Genomic DNA, 24,080 nt, shown 5'->3' on the forward strand with positions numbered 1-24,080 from the left:
AAGAAAGCAAAGAGAAATCAAAGGAATAATTTTTTTTCTAAAAATAGCTTAACATGGTTCAAAGCCAAACTCTGGCTGGTGTGCATACCCCAAAAAACCAATCAACACACTTCAGTCGACCAATCAATCAATGCAAATTTATTAAGCACCTTAGTATGTTTCAGGCTCTGTGGTAAACACTTTAAACTTCATAACAATTTTAATCAGACAAATAATTTGTTCATTTTAAGTAAGATATTCTCTTTTGATTAAAGTCAAAAGTGACCATCAATAAGGAAAATAATTTAAATTTTTTTATCAATATATTGTCAATTTCCTCCACCTGCTCCATTACATACTGGAAGTGGTGAATCAAGTCAAGTCAATGAGCATTTTGCTATATGCTAGATAATCGATAAAATAAATAGCAAAAAATAGACCCTGTTCTCAAGGAGCACACATTCTAGGAGAGTAGGAAGCACTCAAACAAGGATACAAACTGTTTTCACCACCAGGGTAGATGGCAGATCATCTCACAAAGAAAATACTTGTATTGCCAGGGACTAGGAAAGGGTTCTTGCAGAAGACTGAGTTTTAGCTGAGACATGAAGGAAGCCAGAGATGGCAGGAGCAGAGGTGAAGAGAGAGAGCCTTGTAGGAACAGAAACTAGCCAGTAAAGAGGCAGGTAATTGAGAGATGGAGTACAATTTGGAATAAGTAGCAAAAAGGCCAGTGTTGCTGGTTTCTAGAGTAGGTGAAGGGAAGTAAAGTGTAGAAAGACTGAGAAGGGAGGAAGAAAGCTTTTGGAAAAGCTTAAAAAGCCAAACAAGATTTTCCATTTGATTAGTAGCATGGATCTGTGGAAACAAATTAAATAGGGGTAGAAAGGTGACAAACGTCAGATCTGAGTTTTAGGAAGATCACTTTGGCAGCTCAGAGGAGAATAGCCTGGAGTGGGGGAGAGATTTTTGCAATAGTTGAGGTTTGAAGTGATGAGGTGACATGGAGTTCATAATACTTTGCCTGCAGAGCATGAGTTGCAACAGGGGATAGCAAGATGAAAAGATTTCACTCACATACTAGGTGCCAACCATAGACCTGAGAATAGGTTTAGATAACTTTGGAAAAATCCAACACCAGAAATTGGCCAGGCAAATAAATTTTTGTTTAGTCACCTATGAAGGCAGTCTACTGTTGCATGAAAGAGTTAATATGTTTCACTGATGGAGGTCGTGAAGAAGATTTCAGAGAAAGATAATGCTTTCATGGGCTGACATCTGAGATTGATACAATGAGGTCTTATCAACATTATTATCCTTTATAATTGAGGGGTAAACAAGAACTGGGGACAGTTAGGTGGCACACAGTGGACAGAGTGCTGGACCTAGAGTCAGGAAGACTAATCTTCCTGAATTCAAATCCAGCTTCTTACTAGCTGTGTGACCCTGGGCAAGTCATTTAACCTTCATCAGTAAAATGAACTAGAGAAGCAAGTGGCAAATTATTCCAGTATTTTTGCCATAAAGTCCCAAATAGGGTCATGAAGAGTTGGACATAACTAAGAAAAAGTGAACAACCACAAAAAGCAGGACCTGATCCAGACAATAACTAGAATTTAAATGAATACCAAATCAATTTTTAAAAGTTATCATATGTATTGTCACTTTTTCTCTCTAATGTTTGCTTCCATTTTTCATTTGATTCTTCTCTCACAACATGATTATTATGGATCTATTGTTTAACATGGTTATATACGTAGAGACTATATCAAATTGACTTCTGTTAATGAGAGAGAGGGAGGGAAGGGAGGGAGGGAGAAAAATGTAAAACTCAAAACTTTGCAAAAAAAGATTGGTTAAAAACTACTGTTGCATGTAGTTGGAAAAACAAATAAAATACTTTTTAAAGTGAGTTACCCAATAAATAGAAAAATTTTAAATTTTTCATTTTTAAAATGAAAATAAAACTGTGTCCTTAATGGAAAAATATTAAACAGGCATTTTGTTTGACTATGGTGAGAGTATCAAGAATTATCATCTTGCCCACCAGGTGGCTCCCATGTGTTGGATTTGGGCTTGGATATGTGAGTATGGTTACAACATAGAAATACACATACACACAAATAAACACTCTTCCAAAAAACTAAATAAATCATGTAATCATAGGGTTAGTTGACCTCTGAAACCATTTCCAACCCTGATATTTTATGATTCTATCGCCAGAGAACACTTGATAAATTGCCCTGTTTGTAGGTAGACCTTTACCTGGAAAGAACAATGGATTTGACACTAGGCAACCAACCCCTTGCTGTTTGTCATTTTTCAGTCTTATTCAATACTTTGTGATCCCAGTTGAGGTTTTCTTAGCAATGCTATTGGATTAGTATGCCATTCCCTTCTCCAGCTCATTTTACACATGAGGAAACTGAGGCAAAAGGGGCCTCTAGCTCCAACATTCTACCCACAGTACCACCAAGCTTCAGACAAACCAGCCTGGACTCAATTCTTGACTGGTAAAATATTATTTGAATTTAGACATACCATTTAACTTCTTTGAAATTTATTTATTATCTTTAAAATAAAAGTTTGATTAGATGATCTTTAAAATCTTTTCTAGTTCTAAACTCAAAGCAAAGAAAGTTTAAAATCTGATAAATATATATTAACAGAGATTAAACAGAAGGATTCAAGATCTGCAAGGAGAACTCCCTTCTAAAGTAAGGCAGGAGTCAAAGTAAACATTCTGGAATTTGAACGTGAGTCTTCCTTGAAGGAGGGAAAGAATTTCCAGTAATCAATTAATCAATGAGCACTTCCTGAATCCTAGGTATCAGGCACATATATCTGTACTAAGTTCTGGGACTACAAAGAAAAAGCAAAGACTTTACCTACCCTCAAGAAACTTTCACTCTAATGAGAGAGATAACATGGACATATTAAAAAATATAAGGTCAATATAGAAGAAATGGAAGGTAGACTTACAAAGGAAGAGAACTAGGAAAGGGCTCCCAGAGGAGGTGGCATTTAATCTGTCTTAAAAGGAAGTGGGGGAAAATTAAGAGATAAAGGAAAAGAATATTCCAGAATTCTAAAAGAATTAAAGCAAAGTCAAGGACCCAGGAGATAGATGGTGTGTATGAGCAGTCTTTAAGCCATTGTGTCTGGACTATATAGTATATGAAGAATAGAAAAGTATTAATAATTATTTTTATAATAATTAATTTATACAGTATTTGAGGGAAACTAATGATAGATAGAGCACTAGATATGGAGTCAGAAAGACTTCAGCTCAAATCCATTCTTAGAAACCTACTAACTCTATGATCTTAGGCAAGTCACTACTCCCTTGGTTTTCTCATCTGTAAAATGAATTGAAGAAAGAAATGTCAAACCACTCCAGTATCTTTGCCAAGAAAACTCCAAATGGAATCACAAAGAGTTGGATACAACTGAACAGCAACACCTTCATCTAACAGCACAAGTATCAGGATACAATTAGACTCAAAATAGCCATGAAAGGCTAGACAAAACCATGTTTCTCTCCTTGAAGAAATGTTTCAGAAACATAAATTGTGGAGGAGGCATGTTTTCAACTAAGATGGGGAATGTAAATGTGTATCAAAAATACTGAATGGCAAACAGCTAGGACTGAACCTCTTCAACTATCAACAGACCAGAAAAATATTCAAAAAACCCAATCACTTAGCAAAGGTATCAGGGATTATAGATTGCTTCTATCCATAATATTAAAGGGGGGAAAATGCAGTTATCCAATTAGTCACTGAGGCAAAATCTAATTGTCCTGAGGTGATCCTACAAAATGTACACAGACTAATACTTACTAATGGAGTTGATCCTCCATTAAAATCCTATTCAGATGACTAATCATGGAATAATAACAAGGAAAGAAGAAACCTGGATTAGGAATAAAAAGACCTAGATTTGAGTTTTAGCACTTCCACCAAATAGTTTTGTGGTCTAGGAGTAAAATAATCCTTTCCCCCCTCCCAGAAATCAGTTTCTCTATCAATAAAATGAGAGGATTGAATTAAATGATCTCTAAGATGTAATATTATTTGATTCTATTTTCTTTACTTTTTTGCTTTGAATTTCCAGCATTTTTTTTTAAAAAAAGAACTAGGCTATCACCAGACAAAGAATGCTTAATAATTTGAGAAAAGAACAATGAATTCTGGAGGACATCTGATGTCCCTTCTAGAAGTGACCTTCAGGTGTGATTACAGAAGCATGTTGTCTGACTTGAGAGTTTGGTTTTTAATCCTCAGGGTTTTTGTCATATAGTTTAATACATCTGCTAATGGCAAAAGCAAGGGTCTCAGTCCCACAGACATCATTTTGCCTTCTTTTTCCAGACCACCCTCTTCAATCCTCACAAATAAATACAGTTTTTTTCCCTCTCTTGAAAAGGCATCAAGCAATAGCTGCATTGCAGTATGGTGTAAGCCTGTAAACACCGAATAAGATAAATGCTAGTGACCAGCAAATCACCAGCCTGCCAGACTCTTTTAGACAATACTGCTCTTTCCTTCCAAAAACTGAGAAACTTTTATTTTTTTCCCTTGGGTGGGGAGGGAGCAGGGTTTTTATTGAATAATTTTTTTGAAAATACAAAATTCCTTAGTTACCATATGAAAATTGTTCATAATACAAAACAATTGTGTAAAGTTAACAACATAAATAGAATATTTATTTTAAATATTGAATTGAATTAGTGAAAACCTAGAGAGTTGTTGTTTTGGTTTGGTTTAGTTTTAATCATAAATTAATTACAGGGGTTAGTCAGGTGGCACAGTGGATAGAGCACCCGCCCTGAAGTCAGGAGTACCTGAATTCAAATCTGACCTCAGACACTTAATAATCATCTAGCTGTGTGGCCTTGGGCAAGCCACTGAACCCCATTGCCTTGCAAAAACTAAAAAAAAAAATAAAACTAATTACAACTCTGCTATGATGCCTCCAATCAAGACTCCCTTTGGGAGTTTCCTTACCAAGCTTTTACTAATTCTCATGCTGCCCCTAGTTTGCCCAGGGGTTCTCCCACCACAGGGCACTGGACCTGTTTTTAGGTACAGTCAAGGCATTGATTAGGTATGTGACTGCAGGCAAGTCAACTAATCTTTCTAAGCCTCAATTTTCGCAACTATAAAATGGAGATAATAAAACTTAAATTAACTATTATTTAAGCATAGTTTTAGGATTATTGTGAGGAAAATGTTTTGCAAAACCTACTATGCTATGGAATTGAGGGCAATACTTGAGAAAAACCCTTTTATAGAAGCAGCTTACACAACTTGGTAGATAGAGCCCTGGGTCTGGAGTCAGAGAGACCTGAATTCAAATCTGATCTCCAGATACTAGCTGTATGACCCTGAACAAGTCATTTAACCCTGTTTGCCTCGGTTCCTCATCTGTAAAATGAACTGGAGAAGAAAATGATAAAAAAATTGCACTATCTTTGCCAAGAAAATTCAGTAAATTCAAGAAGAATAAGACAATTAACTTTAATGGGATTTTGCATACAATCCCCATTTTTTTCAAATTATACTGTTCCAATGATAAAAATTTCAGAGACAGGCAATATTCGTTTTCAATGGAGTTTTAAATTGTAGCAGCATTAACATTTTTGTCTGAAGTGCCTTTAATCCTCATAGCTCCAACTACCAATGCTTAATTAGTTAATGAACTCTACAGCCTTTTTCATGGAGTTAAATGTAGCAGAGATACTATTAAAAAGAATGATTTATTCTCATTTTTAGCTTAGAGATTTTTTAAAAAGTATTTCATTTATTTTTCCCATTACATGTTAAGAAAATACTTAGCATTCATTTTTTATTTTGATCTTAAATTCTGAATTTTTCTCTCTTCCTTTCTTCCTTCTCCTTTTCCTAAAATGGTAAATAATCTAATAAAGTTTATAAATGTGCAGTCATATAAAATACACTTCCATACTAGTCACAGTTTTGAAAGAAGAAACAGAACAAAAGGAAAAATACAAAAAAAAGAATAAAGTAGAAAAAAATGTTTCAATCTGCATTCAGAGTCCATAAGTTCTTTATATGGATGTGATTAGAATTTTCCTTCATGAGTCTTTTCTACTTGTCTTGGATCTTGTGTTGCCTAGAAGAGTTGAGTCCTTCGTGGTTGCTCATCATATAATATTGCTTTTACTGTGTACAATATTTTCCTGATTCTGTTTATTTTGTTTTGTATCTACACACACAAGTATTTCCTGGTTTTTCTGAAATCTGCTGGTTCATCATTTCATATTGCACAATATGATTTGAATACATTCATAATGTTCAGTCATTCCCCAATTGATGGGCAACCCATCAATATCCAGTATTTTGCCACTATAAAAAGGGCTTCCATAAATATTTTTTGCACATGTAGGTCCTTTTCCCTTTTTTATGATCTCCTTGGATTACAGACCTAATAGTGGTATTTGCTGAATCAAAGGATATGATCAGTTTGGTTGTCTTTTGGACATAGTTTCAATTTTTTCTCCAGAATATTAGGATCAGATCATAATTCCACCAACATTGCATTAATGTCTCAATTTTGTTACATCTTCTCCAATATTTATGATTTGTTAATTTTGTCATTTAATATGATAGGTATGAGGTGGTACCTCAGATTTGTTTTAATTTTAATTTCTCTAATCAAAAGTGATTTAGAGCACTTCTTCATATGCCTATAGATAGCATATGATTTTTTCATTTGAAAACTGCCTGTTCATAGCCTTTGATAATTTATGAATTGGGGAATAGCTTATATTATTTAAAAAATTGACCCAGTTCTCTATATAATTGAAATTTGAGAACTTTACCAGAGACATTTGCTAGCTTTCTACTTTCCTTCTAATATTGGTTGCTTTGGTTTTGTTTATGCAAAATTTAATATAATTAAATCTATTTTATATTTCATAATACTCTCATCTCTTGTTTGATCATGAAGCAGTAATTCATTAACTTCTTTAAGAATCTGGATGCTGGTGTAGCTAAGTGGAGCAATGGATAGAGCATCAGCCCTGGAGTCAGGAGGACCTGAGTTCAAATATGACCTTAGACACTTAATAATTATCTAGTTGTGTGACCTGGAGCAACTCATTTAACTCCATTGCCTTAAATAAAATTAATAAATAAAATAAAACAAAAACTTGGTGCAAGAAGATTGTGTCGGTATATTTTTTTAACTTCAGCTGAAGCTAAATAAATTCTGATCAAATCCTTTATTTTACTCTGTGTTTGTGTTTCTGTGCTTCATGCTTTTCTTGTTGACACTGTATTGTAAAATTCTTGTTTTTGATTCATCATAGTATCTGCTTTTGTTTTATGGGAGAGCTCATTCCATTGATATTCATAGTTATGAATTATTCCAGTGTATTTCCCTATTTTTCCTCATTTGTCCCTTCTCTCCTTTCACCCTTTCTCCACTTGACATTTTTTTTGCTTCTGTCTACCATGTCCCCTGGTTGGCCCTCTCTTATGTCAGTCACCCTCTCCCCTCTTTAATTATTCTCCTTCCCTCCCACTTTCCTGTCAGGTAAGATAGATTTCTATATTCTGCTGGGTCTGTATATCATTTCTTCTTTGAGTCAATACTGATGACAGCAAGATCCAAGTGGTGTTCATTGCCTATCTTTCCATCTTTCCTCCACTATAATAGGGGTTTTTTGCATCTCTTCCTATGAAATCATTTATTGAATTCTCTATCTCTCTTCCTCCTGCATTGTTTACTTCTCTTTCTCATCCCTTAATTATTTTTAATGTCATTCCTTCAAATTCATCTTCTATCCAAACTGTCTCTCTCTTTGTATATTCCTTCTAGCTATACTAGAGTGACACAATTTTTAAGAATTACAAGTATCATCTTCTGAAGAAGGAAGGCAAACAGTTCAGATCCACTGAGTCTCTAATGGGTTTTTTTTCCCCTTTTTTCTGTTTTTTAGGCTTCTTTTGGGACTTAATATTGGAGATTAGATTTTTTTTATTCAATTCTGGTGTTTCTTCTTATGAGAGTTTGACATTATTCTATTTCATTGAATGAACATTTTTCCCTTGAATTATTATGCTTAATTTTGTCACTTGATTGTAATCCTTGTTCCTTTGCCTTCTGGAATATCATATTTCATGACCTGCAATCTTTTAATGACACAGCTGCTAGGTCCTATTTAATCCTTCTTGCTGCTCTGTGATGCTTACATAGCTCCTTTCTGGTCACTTGCAGTATTTTAACTTGATCTATTAGTTCTTTAATTGGCAATAATGTTCCTTGGCATTTTAATTTGGGATCTCTTTCCTGAGATGTTTAATGGATTCTTTCAATGACTATTTTTCCTATAACAGGTCAGTTATCTCTGTAAATTTCTTGAAGGATGCTGTCCAGGTCCATTTGATCAAGGTTTTCAAGTTATCTAATGATTCTAACATTGTCTCTTCTGGATTTATTTTCCAAGTCAGTTATTTTTCCAATGAGGTATTTTACATTTTCTTCTACTTTTTCATTCTTTTGAATTTGTTTGATTGACTCTTGATGTCTCAAAAAGTCATTAACTTCCACTTTCCAAATTATAACTTTTAAAGAGTTGTTTTCCTCAGGTAGCTTTTGTACTTTCCTTTCCATTTGGTCAATTGTACTTTTTTTTGAATTTTTTTTATTTAAGATAATGGAGTTAAGGGGCTTGTCCAAGCTCACAAAGCTAGGCAATTATTAAGTGTCTGAGGCTGGATTTGAACTCAGGTCCTCCTGACTCCAGAGCTGGTGCTCTATCCACCAAGCTACCCAGCTGCCCCCTCAATTGTACTTTTTAAGAAGTTGTTTTCTTCAGTAAATTTTTGTATCTTCTTTTTCCATTTGGCCAATTCTACTTTTTAAAATAGTGGTTATCGTTTTCCAATCTAATGACTCTTTTTTCATAATTGTCTTATAGCATTTGTTTCTTTTCCCAATTTTTTTCTACCTCTTTTAGGTAATGTTTAAGCTTTTTAAGTTCTTCCATGAGTTCTTTCTGTACTTAAGATCATTCTTCTTTTGAATTTTGCCCAAAGGTGTTTTGATATTGTTCTCTTCTGAGTATGTCTTTTTACTATTCCTGTAAATATGATAACTTTCTATTGTCAGATTCTTTTTTGTTATTGTTTGCTCAACTTTTATGGCTTTTTTTCCTTTCCTCTAAATTTGGGCTCTGCTACCAGTGTGGATGAAGCATTTCTTGGGGTTCTTGTGTCAGGGGCTGCAGGCTCAGGCTATTTACTTGGTGCTACTGTGATGTTGCCCTTAGACCCACAGGGGACCCTCTTGTCTGGTGCTATACTGAAAGGGTGTGATGGTGGGGAGTCGCACTGTTGGAGGCTGCAGGGTCTGGCATCCTACCTGGTGCTATATATTGGGTCCTAGTAGTGAGGTCTGTCATGTGCTGAAACCCATGGAGTGTTCATGTATTTCACCAGGGCTAAACAAGCATGTGGGGGTCAAGCTAGCTGTTTTCCTGGGTCTAGGCTAAAGCACAATGTGGTTCTTGGAGCTGAAATCTGCCCATTCCCCTGATGTGGGTATCTGCATACACCATTGCACTGGGGCTCAGGATCTCACCCTGGTTTGCTGAGTTGAGATTTGTTGCTGGCTTGCTGGGACACTTCCAATTCTAGACAGCATTCCCCTTTGACCCAAGTGAGACAGACCTTTCTTGCCTATCTTTCAAGTATTTTGGCCTAAAAGACTGTTTTGCCCAGTGTTTTTGCTATTTCTCCTGTTCCAGAATTTGTTGGGGGTGCTGTTTTATAGATGTTTGAAAATGAATATTGGAGAGTTACAGCAATTTACTGCTTATTCTGACATCTTGGATCCTGGAGGTAGAATAATTTGATGGTGATGATGATGATGATGATGATGATGATGATGATGTTTGTCTTTCATTTTTGAAGAAAACTGCGATGTCATTGAGGTAATACCATGACAAGCACATGAATTGGATTTGAATGAGGTGAATGTTATACAAGTCACCAACCTCACTTTCTCCTACTAAGCCATCTGGGGCCAGTGGCCAGATAAGAATCAAGACACCTAGAGAGATCTTGAATGTGAAACAATCAGGGTCAAATGACTTGCCCAAGCATCCAGTATCTGAGGTTGAATTTAACTCAGGTCCTCCTGACTCTCCTGGGGCAGGGGGCGGGGGAGGAGAAGGGGGCATACTCTAACCACTGCAACACCTAGTTGCTGTTAGAACCATTTATTCTTTTGGGGAATATTAATACTCCGATTAAACTCCCTTAGTTATCTTAGTAAATACATGTAAACTTACCAAAACAACTTACCAAACAACACCATAAAGTAGATTATGTTTTTAGAGCTGAAAGGGATCTTAAAATACTTTAGCTCAACAATACTATTTTGCAGGCAAAGGAACTGAGTTCCTTAACCAAGTTCACAGAGGCATTAAATGGCAGTGCTGAGATTCAAACCCGGGTTCTCTGAGACTCATTCATTGTACTGTGTAATTCACTTGTTCTACATAGTCACATCTAATTTCTTCAAAATTTAGTCTCAGAAGACAGCTAAGTGGTAGAGTGGAAAGAGTACCAGCCCTGGAGTGAGGAGGATGGAGTTTAAATTTGACTTGATACTCAAAAGCTGTGTGACCTTAGGCAAGTCACTTAACCCTATTTGCCTCACAAAAACAACCAAAAATTTTAGTCGCTTTGGCTAGTTTATTTTCTACAGAGATTCCAGTTATAAGAAAAGAATAAATACATTAAGAGCTATCTCAAAATGATCAGTAAGGCTGAAGGAACAAGACCTGAGATTTGAGTATGGCAGGATTCTGTTGAAAGAAAAGGATAACTCTCTGGCAAAAGACATTTTTATTTTTAGGGCCAGACATACAATGAATTCTCAATAAATATTTCATGGTGACAGTAATGAAGATGATGAAAATTCATAAAGGAAGGAAGGAACCCAAGGACAAGGTAAAACAGATACCATAAGTTTAAAAGATCACAGAAAACTATACCAAAGTTCCTGGGATTGTTAGTAATGTCCAAGGAATCCAGGAAAAGGAGGAAAGTAAACCCACTAAGAGCGATTCTTCTTATTCTTTTTAGGAGCCACCATCTATCTGCAAAGCCTCATTACACTGGTGCCATTGTTATATTTTAATCTAAATCATATAAAAGACTAATTTTCTCTCATCCACATTTCCATATGTCGTTTTTTTAAAAGGGGGGGGCAGAAGGGAGGGATAGAGACAGGTCCTTAATTGAGCAATTTTTTTCCCTCACATGACAAAACTTAATTTGTTCTCTCAAAAGGTAGGATTGAGGGGCGGCTAAGTGGTGCAATGGATAGAGCACCGGACCTAGAGTCAGGAGTACCTGAGTTCAAATCCGGTCTCAGACACTTAATAATTACCTATCTGTGTGGCCTTGGACAAACCACTTAACACTGTTTGCCCTGCAAAAAAAAAAAACCCTAAAAAAAAAGTTAGGATTGAATTTCAAAAAGGGATTGACTTTTGCTTGCTCTGATCTTGTTTCTCTCATAAGGAAAAACAAGTCAAGTCAAATACATTTGGTTATCAAAATTAATGGAGGTCCAAAACTAGGTGACACATTGTCCTCCTGACCAAATAAAATCTACTAATCTCTATAATACTTAGAGTTAGCTTTTGATTTCATATCATGTACTTCCAGCATACCAAAAATAATAATAATAATAATTAATAATAATGATAATAATAATGTAAATAGCTATAAGCAGACATAACTTTTGGTGTTTAGGATTTTCAGATATATTATTGTTTTTTAACTTAATTTTAATTTTTCAATTAATAAAAGCACTTTTTATCTATTAAGTATTCTTGGTCATTTTCCATAACTATTAACTTTGACATATTGGTTTGTAATAAGTACCATGTTCATACTAACTCAGTAATTTCCTTATACTTAATAATCCATTAAAGATATGTCTTCCTACTCCTACCCACCCATCATGATAATTTAGTGTCAAATACTTAAGTTCTAGGCAGGGCTAGAGGTCTGCTGAGTCTTTAAAATTCAAGGATCATATTTTTAAGTCTTAGATCACGCCCCCCCCAAAAAAAAAATCACACAGAGAGGACATGATTATTCCATGCCTTAGGACTTCAAGGTAGTTACCACTAGAGAAGAGAATTTTGAATAAATACAAATTTTGCTTCTTTCAGTTTCATATTAGGATAGTCAAATAAGCAGGACTAATGAATCAGGGATTCTATAAATAACCCTACAATCAGTCCCATTTTCTCACATGAACTCTGTTAATATTGAGGCAATTTTGCCTTAAAAAATCAGGTGGGAGGGATATGATCAGAGACATTTGTGAAAAGGGTAGGGTCAAAGGAATCCCTTAGTCCAATCACTTCTCTTTTTCCTATCCCTTCCTAACTCCATGAGACAGAAATGTAGCACCTCTAGAAACTTGACTCAGAATTCCTGATAATTCACAGTTAAAAAATGTACTAATGTTTTAGGTTTGAGTTATCAACTCTGCTGCTTATTAGCTGTATGACCCTGGATAAGTCTCTTTATCTCTGTAAATGAGGATAATAATAATAGCCCTATTTATCACCTAATAAATCCAAGAATCATTTTTAACTATCTAATAGGTAGGGAATTCAAAACCAAAACCAGTTCTTTCCTTCTTCTGAAGAGATACATCAGTCTTATTCCAACTCTCTCATCCCATTTAGTTTTGTGTTTCTCTTTTTGCAAAGATATTAAATTAGTTTATCATTTCCTTCTCCATTAACAAATGAGAAACTGAGGCAAACAGGATAAAGTAATGCCCAGGATCACCCAACTACAAGCACCTGAGGCCAGATTTGAACTCACAAAAAGGACTTTTCCTGACTCCATGTCCAGGTCTCTATCCACTACAACACCAAGCTGCTCCTTGCAACACCAAAACAGATCCATTGCTTAAGGAGAGAAAACCAACAACTAGGGGGACCAGGAAAGGATTAACTTAAGAGATCATCCATACACAATGTGCCTTGGATGAGAGCTAGGGATGCTATGTGAACTGAGGGGAAGCGGGGAGTGAGTGCATTCCAGGCCTTGGGAGAAGCCTATCAAAGAATGCAATCAGGAGAGGGAAGGATCAGCTTGGGAAACAGCAAATAGAACATTTTGAAAATAAAATACATGGGGGTTGATAGAAAAAATTCATTACCTTAAAAGAATATATTGTGACTTTTTTAAATGAGAGTGAGTATTCAATAAGGATAATAGATTTAAAGATGAAAGGGAAGGGATCAGAGAGGTACTCGGACCTAATTCCCACATTTTACAGACAAATTGATTTGCCCAAGTTCACATAAGTAGCAAGCAGTAGTTTGGATTAAATCCCAAGTCCTCTTACACCAAATCCATGACATCTGATGTTGTAGAGCATGTATTTTTCAGAGTAAATCTGAAATCCCACTGGTGATAAATTTACTTCCATACATAAATACTCACATATACATAAACACACACACACATATTCATATTTTAAGAAAGTGGATAAGAGCACTGGTCCTGGAGTCAGGAGAACCTGAGTTCAAATATGACCTCAGACACTTAATTGCCTAGCTGTGTGACCTTGGGCAAGCCACTTAATCCCATTGCCTTAATTAAATAAAATTTAAAACAAAGAATAGCCATATTCTTTCAGTATTTTTGAATAATCAAAAACTGAAAATCAGCATTTCTCCTTGGTGACCAAGAGACTACCAATCATTGTTATGTATAGTGAGAAAATGTGGGAGTGATTGTAGGGTTATTTATAGAATCTCTGATTCATTAGTCCTGCTTATTTGACTATCCCATTATGAAACTGAAAGAAGCAACATTTATATTTATTCAATATTTACACCAGTGTAACCTTTACATACCACACACACACACACACACACACACACACACACAGAATCACAATATATTTTACAGCATTCTTTTCAGTGACAGTCTTCCTCTCCCACACAAATCTTTTATTAAAAGAGGAAAGGAAGGAAGTTCCAGGCTTTCCCCCCCAACCCACCCCCTCCACTTTCAAACTATAACAGGCTAAGCAGTCAATGAGCTGGCACTGTGGTTACACAATGTACATTGTTTAGAATCTTCAGCCCCTCTAATTTACTATTAATGTTTTGACATCATCACCATTGAGACAAACAGATATTTAGGCTCAGAAAATTTATGCTTGGGAGAAAAAAATTACTGATCAGTCTCATTTTCAACAAATAATAATTCAAAAGACCCATTTGTCATGTAACTATTTAAATAAAAATTAATGTTTATTTCAAACTATCTATTATCTTGGGAATGTCAGAATTGAATAGCATTATTATGTAAAAGAATTCTGGCTTTTGAATCAAATGACATGAGTGAGAATCCTGATACATCCTATTTCTGCCTTAGTTTACTCATTTGTAAAATGAGGAAGTTGGACTAGATAACATTAAAGGGCTTTTCTAGTTGTAATTCTATAATCCCCTAAATAATGCAAGATTTAGGAAAATTCAGTACCAGGGAGAAAAAAATCAGTGGACCAAATTGATTTCAGTTTTCAAAGTCTTGTTTAAACTTTGAAACATTCTTTTTGCTGAAAGAGTTCAACTTATTTACAAAGATATTAACAATCAATTTTATTCTTTCTTTTGGGGGGGTAAATAAAGAAAGAAGGAAAGAGAAAACAAGACAGGGAGACAGAAACAGAAAATGAGGAATGTGAGAGAGAGAGAAAAAAGCAGGTGATAGTAAACATGGGCAGTCAGATAAGGTAATTACTTTGTCATTTATAAGACTTATAAACCAATATCATTCTACTTATTTCATAATAGCAATGAGTTTCTCCCCAGAGCTCCCTTGCTGCTGAATCACAGGCAGATGGGAGCTACAGAATATTCCCATTAAGCAGTACCTATGAGAGATTTGGATTACAATCAAGTCACCCTGAAACAGGCAGAAAGCAACTTGAGAACTTTCCCTCATTGAGTACAATTGGCTCAAAGACCCTTTGAGAATAGTATCTTTTAAATAAACACAGCAGGAGATTGACTATTTTTAGACCAGCATTATGTTGGCAGAGAGGAAAAAGCTTACAAACCTAATCATTAGGAGGCGGTATTCTCTACTACATAAAGAAGTACTCTTTTCAGCTAGAAAGGCTCATTCTGAAAGCCTCAGCTTCAACCTATTAGGTGGATTATACCTCACCAAATTCAATAGGTCAGAATTTCTGGTCAGATGTCTATTGGAAAGAAGAATTTTTAAAGTCTCAAATTCATCCCCCACCTCAAAAACAAAAACTAATAGCTGTATTCCTGAAAAGGTGCATATAAATCAAATCATATTTCATAATCAAATAGAAATATACTACTTTTAAGATTCCTAAAATAAAAAAAAAATCCTAAAATGACTGTCACTCTAAGACAAGGAGTCAACCCTCAACTTATCTGTTTTATACATCGTAATTATCATATGCATCTAATTACACTTGATTTGAACCACACCAAGAGGGCATCAAATTTTTTTACAATTGTTTCATTGGTTAGAGTACATCCCTTCAGAAGAGAATGACAAAATGATTTCTCTTTGATCACATGAACTTTTAAATTTTGGACCTTGTATACCCAGCACCCAAGACAGTTACTGGCACATAACACAGATGCTTAATTAATGGTTTGTTGAGCTGAAAGTAATTGAATCTCTACTGAGACCTGAGGTCTTCTACTCAGGAATAAGACTGAAGAAAATCAATTTCAATTAGGGAACATCCACACCTGGAAAACAGCCATATCTCTTCTTCCCTTCTATTGAAACTAGTCCTTCAGATAGACACCATCTAATTTCTTTGTGTTTTCCATAGCATGCACAAGTTAATGGGGAAAAACTAATGCTGATTAGCTGGGATGACTGCTCATTTTCCAAAGTGACAAAGAGGTGATTCAGATATGAACTGATACTTATACATCACATCAGCAAATTCACAAAAAAAAAAACATGCATTAAGCTCTTAGTATGTGTCAGACTCTGCTGTCTAATTCCTTACAATTTAAAAAAGCTGTTTATACATATTATCTCTTTGGAGGCTCTCCAAAATATTTCAAGGTAGGTATTATCACTGCCATTTTAGAGATGAGAAAACTGAGCCGCAGAAAGATTAAGGTGGACCAAGATCACAGAGCTAGTAAGTGTAAAGATAGGACTTAAATGTATATCTTCTAACTCCAAAGTTAATGACTTTACTACTCTACCATATTGTTACCTAAATTAAAAGGGGGGCTAAAAGGTATGAGGATAAAGCTGATATGTTTTCACTTACACATGCTTTTCTTCTCACTTTATCATGTCCATTCTAGGAAATGCTTGAGATAGCACTTTCATCTCAAACTACAAAAACCTTTGTAGGGATGCTTAATATCCATGAGAGAAAGTTTCCCTTTCCTCACCCCCAATGTAAAATAAGACTTAGAAATATTCTTCAAAGTTACAGCTAACTCCTTCAACCTTTTGGATAGCTCTATTCATTAGAACTCTGGCACTTTTGAATTATTTAATAATCATTGTAAGATATGCTGCTTTTCCTCTGAAGGAAAAAGTGTATCTCAGAGAGAAGCTAAATTTAGTTTGAGTGGAAGAAAAGTAACGTAGCCTGTGCCTCAATAATCATGTCAACAGTCTGGCTTTTATCTCTGCCAGCCTCCTGGGCAGCACAGTTGGGCTTCAGCTACCAAAGGGGAAAAGACAGAAAGGGAATAACTGCCTACTTATTGCTAAAAAGCATAAGAGACCTTTTGCTCAACATTCCTTATGTAATTGAGACAAGAGCAATTCATAAATAACGTGTTTTAAATTAGTTACATAAAATAGGTACATCCATTTTACATTTATATTAATTATAATCATCTCTACTCAGTTCTTTACTAGCCCTGTAACCTTGGACAAGTCAATTAACATTTCTGAACCCACATTTCCACATCTGTAAAAAAAAAGATTAGACTCTATGACCTTGAAGGTCCCTTTTCATTTTCACAGGCTATTTTTTTTCACTTGTTATTTTATTTAATTTGATTTGGACCTATAAAATGCAGTCTACTGATGGAGATCTCCCAATCATCTGTAACAATATCTTAAAGAATTGCTTAGGGCAACTCCAGGTTAAGTGATGAGACAGTGGTCAAACATGCAAGATTTGAACCTGGGCACAGAAGACTTGAACCCAGGTCCTATGATTCAAAGAAAAAGCTTTCTATAACGTACTAGTGGTTCTCAAACTTTTGGGTCTAGGAATTCTTTATACTATTAAAACTGATAAAGGGAGCAGCTATGTGGAGCAGTGGATGGAACACCATCTTGGAGTCAGGAAGACTGGACTTCAAATTCAGCCTCAGACAATATTTACTTAGCTGTGTGACCTTGGGCATGTTACTTTACAAAAAACTAAAAAAATGAAAAAAAATTTAAATAAAAAAACTGCTGAGACCCTCTAAGAGATTATATATATATATATATATATATATATGGATCATATCTATCAATATTTATCACTGTTGAAATTAAAACTGATAAAATTTTAAAATATGTATTTATCAATTAATTTTAGAATAACAATAACTATTATTTGATATAAATAATATATTTTATGACAAATAACTATATTTTCTAAAACAAAAACATTAGAAGAATCCATTGTTTATCATATTTTTCTAGAAATCTAATGTCTGACTTAAAAGAGGACAGCCAGACAGGAGTCAAGATGTAGAATATATAGTAAATTGCTATAACTCATATTAAGCTCCAAAGAACCATAAAATGTTCCTCAAAACAAATCCTGGGTCAGCAGAACCAACAAAAAGATGGGATGAAATAATCTTTTAATCCAAGAAACTTGGAAGATTGGTAAGAAAGGTCCATTACACTTGGGTAAAAAGGGAATGCAGCCCAGGACAGGAAGTATCCCAGTAATCCAGCAGGAAGTCCCACTTAGTCCCTGATTCTGAGCCTCAGTCCCATGGAACTAAGAGGATCCCTCAACTGTCTCAGTATAACTATAGTCCAGGCAAACAGACTGAAGTCAATCCTACAGGTACCTAAGCAATAGGCAGCCACCAGCAATTCAAATATCACAGATCAATAATCAGGATTAAACAGGACCTACTAGATACAACATAAAAACAATAAAAAAAAATGAAACATGGTATTCCAGAAGGCACTACAATAAAGTTAGGACTACAATCAAGAATCATCTACCCAGTAAAATTAAGCATAATAACATATGGGGGAGGGAGAATGGTTATTCAATGAAATGAAATAGAATTTCAAGCTTTCAGAAGAAGACCAGAATTGACTAAAGTCAACTCCCCAAAAAAATCTAAAAAAGGAAAAAAGAAAACATAAAGGATTCAATGGAGCTGAACTGTTTATATTCTTACATAGGAAAATGGTACTTTTATTTCTTAAAAATTATACCATTAATAGGCCTGCTAAAAGAAATAAACGTAGAGGGTAAATGTATAAAGTGAATCTGAGCGAGTTATATTAAAAAATAATTAAGGGATAAGAAAGAGAAGGAAGATAAGAATTAGAATGAATTTGTTTATTTCACAGGAAAAGTCTTGAAAAAGCTATTAGAGTGGAAAGAAAGATGGAAGAGGGCAAGAGACATCACTTACACCTTATTGACTCAAAGAGGGAGTGATATACACAATCAATAGAATAAAGAAATGTATCTTACCTGACAAGAAAGTGGGGGGGGAAGAGAATAAGCAAAGGGGGAGGGAGTGACTGACATAAGAGGGGGCAAATCATGGCATACAGTGGACAGAAGCATAGCAATTTCAAGTATGAAAGGGGTGAAAGAAGAGAGAGGACAAACGGGAGGGGAAAATAGGATAGAGGGAACTACACAGGTGGTAAGCATAACTGTGAATGTCAATGGGATAAATGTTCCCATAAAATGAAAGCAGATAACAGAAGTGAATCATAAACTAGAATCCTATAACGTATTGTTTATTGGAAACACACTTGAAGAGACAGACACACAGAGTAAAAATAGTACAAAAAGCAGGGGTAGCAATCATATTCTCAGATAAAGCAAAAGCAAAAAGAGACCTTATTAAAAGATATAAGGAAGGAAATACATATTTCTAAAAGGTGCCATAGACAATTAAGTAAGATCAATATTAACATATATGTTTATATATATATATATATATATATATATATATATATATATATATATATATATAGCAACCAAATACTGAAAGAAAAAGTTAAATGAGTTACAGCTTTAGGACCAAACAAGAGATAGAGAAAATTATGAAATGTAAAATAGATCATTTTGATTATATTAAATTAAAAAGCTTTTGCACAAACAAAACCAAACCAACAAGATTAAAAGGAAAACAAAAAATTGGAAAACAATTATTATAGCAAGTGTTTCTAATAAAGGGCTCATATCTGAAATACATAGAGAACTGAGTCAAATTTCTAAGGATACAAGTCATTCCCCAATTCATAAATGGTCAAAGGTTAGAAGTTTTGAGATGAAGAATTCAAAAGCTATTTAAAGACATTAGAAGAAGTACTCTAAATCACTTTTGTTTAGAGAAACGAAAATTAGAACAACTCTGAGGGACCACCTCACACTATCAGATTGGTTAGTATGACAAAAATAGAAAATCAAAAATGTAAACAAATATGTGGAAAAATTGATGGAGTTGTGAACTGATCCAACTCTTCTGAAGAGCAATTTGGAAATATACCCAAAGGACAACCAAATTGTGATCTAGCAATACCATTACTGCATTACAAATGAAAAAGAACCTACATGTGCAAAACCTTTTCCATAGAGGCAAAATACTGAAAATGGATAGGCTGCCCATCAATTGGTGAATGGTTGAATAAGCTGTGGTAGATGAATGTAATGGAATTCTATTATGCAAAAAGAAATGATGGACAGACAGATTTCAGAAAAACCTGGAAAGAGTTGTACAAACTGATGAAAAGTGAAATGAGGAGAATCAGGAAATTAATGTAAAGAGTATTGTATGTTTATCAACTATGAATAATTCAGTTCATCTCAGTAACACAATAATCCAAAATAAGTACAAAGGACTTGTGAAGGAAAATTCTATCCATATCTAAAAAAAGAACTGATGGACTGTGAATGGAAATCAAAGGAAGTTTTTTATTAAACAAAAATGACTGCTAGATTCTCATATTTGCATTTGTATTCATTCTCTTGTAAAGTTAATTTTATCGAAGTATATGAGGAAAATCCAGCCTCACAAATACATGTAGTTGGAAAAGGGAAGAGTATTTTAATAGGAAAATAATGTCTTAGTATTATAATGAAAAGACCCTATGAAAACATCTTAAGGACCCCCCCCCCAGGACTAGAGACTACACTTTGAGAATTATTGTATTATATTGTGCTACCTCTCACTAGCTTTTTCCCCTTAAAATAAGCTAACTTTTAATATTATAAAATATTCTTTCCTTTCTCCACCATAAGTTTTCAAATGACATTTATGAATGTGCATAGTAATTAAATGATGATACAGATTATTTTCTATAACCAGACTAATTAATTCAATTCATAAATTAATAATTAAATTATTTTTGTAATTAACAATCATCTTGTTTAAATTTAATGCACTAATAAATTAATTATTTTACTAATGAGTGGTTAATGAAATAAAAGTTGCAATAATTCTGGAAAAAAATATGTACACCCCTATTCCAATTCAAGAAGTTCTAATACTGTGATATAGACTAAATTTATATCATGATTTCTTGCAAAAATGACCTTTTATTCTTAAACACTAAGTCAGTGAAGTTCAAATTCATTGGATCCTACCATCAAACTTAACAAACATGTCCACTGGAAAAGGATTGGTATATGGGAATGACATGTATCATGGGTGTGTTGCCTAAAGATCAGCCTCATGACTAGGAATAACACTTTTGTCATAGCAACTCACGATGACTGTTTTCTGAGGCACAGAACAGTTGGGATTGTCATCACAGATCTTTTTGACTTATGCAAGAGGTTTTACAGACTTAGACCAATCTAAATGAATGATAGACAGAAATTAAGAAAACCAAGGCTATTAATTCAAATCATCTTTATACTAAATATCTCTGAACTTATTACCTATAAATGTGATGATCAAATAAATCTTTTCCTTATCATTTTTTTGCAAGGCAATGGGATTAAATCAATTGCCCAAAATCAAACAGGTAATTATGAAATATCTGAGTCTGGATTTGACCTCAGTTCTTCCTGACTCCAGGGTCAGTGCTCTATCTACTGCACCACCTAGCTGCTCCTCCTTATTAAATAAGAATTTGAGAGTAAGCAAGGGTGAAAGGAACTTTTTCTTCACCAATAAATAAAATAGACTATAGGAAGAAAACATGTTTTCTGTCACCTACAAATATGTTATATATATATATATATATATATATATATATATATATTAGCTATGCAAATTATGTATAGTTAACTAAATAATAAGTATAACAGTCTTGTCCCCAAACTCATGGCAAGAGTTATGGAACTCTAAAAAACCAAAGATATATATCATATCTCCTAAATTTGTATATTTTAATCTTCCAATAGCAAGTAATAGCATCAATAGTGACATTGCCATTTTCTTATAAAATTATTATTTACCCAAATCATTAGAAAGTGAGATTCATTTTCCTTATAGCAATAGTAACAATCATAGCTAAATGTATTTAGCACTTTAAGGCTTACAAAGCACCAGAAGAAGCAATACTGAGACACCTTGAACGTCTTAATGAAGAACTTTAGAATTGAATGTACAGTATGAGAGATATTGGCACAGGACCACCAAGCATGGTGTGCCCTCATCAGACAGGGTGCTGCACTATAAGAGGAGGGCAGAATTGAAGCAGCACAAAAGAAATATGACATTCATAAGTTTAGAATAAGCACCCAGATGTTCACATGGGAATACTTGTGCCCAACCTGTGGTAGAGCATTCCAAGAGTGTATTGGTCTGATCAGCGACAGAAGGACACACTGTAATTTGTCTCAAACACAGTGATGTCATTTTGGTCTTCTTTGATAATGAAGGACAAGGACCAACCATGATAATTAAGTTTATACATGTAGTCTGCAGTGATAGGAAGAAGGGAAACTAAGTAGTTCATATGGCATTAAACCCATCACCAACATTCTTCATTCTTTTCCTATTAAACTGACCTAACCAGTCACTTTTAGGAAGATAAATAGTATCTGAATGTGTACTTAGACATCAGTTGATTGAATTGATAAGAGTTGACTGAGGAAATCATGTATAAAAGGCAATATGATAGAGTGGAAAGTGTGATTGTTTAGATGTGTTTGACCTCTTAATCCCTCTGTGTTCCAATATTCTATTCTATCAACTAAATGAAAAAGAAATGAACCAGATGACCTGCAAGGTTCCATCCTTGAAATCTATGATTCTATGATCCTAAGTAAAAAATAAAATAAATAAAATAAAAGCTACTATTTCATTCATACATAGTGTTAGGAATAATTACAAACCAATAAGCTACTCTAATCAGATGTTATGAGTATTTAGCCATTCCATATAAGAAAAGTTCTCAGAAGATTACATAAAGACTAACATAGTGAAATTAAATTCACTATTGATATAAAACAGTTAAGACATATTATAGACTACCTAGTACTGTTTATTATAGATCAAACTGTTCCCAGGAAAGAGGATGGTGAAAACACATTTAGTATAAAAATCTAACAATATTTAGAAAACTGTAATCTGAACTTCGTGGATAGGCCAACTTCTCTATGAAATACAAAATCAATCAAAATAATTCCTTGATTGATAATCAATTTAGTTCAATCTGAACACACAGTGCTGATAGAAAAATCCAGAAAGGTCAAAAGAAAATTGAGACAAGATCCACCAAGATCAACGTGGAAGGTTCAGTGACTGAGGGAGAAGAGAGCATTGTGTAATGATAATCATTGAGAGTGCAATTGTAGATGAAGGGAGGAGAGTAATCAGAACAAAACAGAAAGATAGAGCCTCAAGGTGAGAAGTCTAGTCCAAAGCATCCCCAACCAAGAATCAATCCTACAAACTCCCATAAATGGGTCATCTAGCTCAACGATATCAGATTCAAATAGAAATAGGAGGAAGAAAGGACACTAATCTATACAAAAAATTTCCTATGGGCTGCAAATTGCCTTAGTTTTAAAATAAAATATTTATATTTTATTGTTTTTTTTTTTATTCTTCCCAATTATATTTTAATCTGGTTCAGGAAATCATACCATGTGTTTGACCCCTGTAATCTAGCCTATGCTAAAAAGTCAACCTTAGAAAGGAAATAAATTATAATTTTAAAAAAATCAATAAATATAACAAATTTGGGGCAGCTAGGTGGCATAGTGGATAAAGCACCGGCCTTGGAGTCAGGAGTACCTGGGTTCAAATCCGGTCTCAGACACTTAATAATTATCTAGCTGTGTGGCCTTGGGCAAGCCACTTAACCCCATTTGCCTTGCAAAAAACCTAAAAAAAAAACATATATAACAAATTTGTAGAAGAACATACAGAAAGAGGGAAACCTACTTAAGAACAAAAGATCTTTGGAACATCCTCCCAAAGAAATGAAGTTTGGCCATCAAAGAAGGATGAAAGCTTCCACCCTAAATTTCTTATCTTCCTTTCTCTGATGGAGGAGAAAAGAGTTGTAAAATAAGAGTTGGTATTATAATGGGAACATAATAATGATAGGGGAAACTAAGAGGCATAGTAGATTGAGAACCAGGAAAGGAATCAGAACTTCAAATCTGACCTCAGATACTAGCTGTATGACACTTTGAAAGTCACTTAACCCTCTTTGTCTTAGCTTCCTCATCTGTAAAATGAGAAAAAGGAAAAGACAACAAAGACTCAGATATGACTGAAAACAACTAAATAACAACAATAACATGGTTAATGATGAGATGGAGCCCTTTCCAAAATTTTTACTATTGGGACAGTTTTTGATTGTAAAATTTTAATTGTAAAA

General features: G+C 34.4%; 1 protein-coding gene across 1 annotated transcript in view; it reads right to left on the bottom strand.

Annotated features, from left to right (window-relative positions):
* Window positions 1–24,080, bottom strand: part of PLCL1 (phospholipase C like 1 (inactive)) — a 417,242-nt gene that overhangs the window by 25,366 nt on the left and 367,796 nt on the right. The window lies entirely within an intron of this gene.

This window comes from Macrotis lagotis, chromosome 1, assembly GCF_037893015.1.
Source record: "Macrotis lagotis isolate mMagLag1 chromosome 1, bilby.v1.9.chrom.fasta, whole genome shotgun sequence".
NCBI classification, from domain to species: Eukaryota; Metazoa; Chordata; class Mammalia; order Peramelemorphia; family Peramelidae; genus Macrotis; species Macrotis lagotis.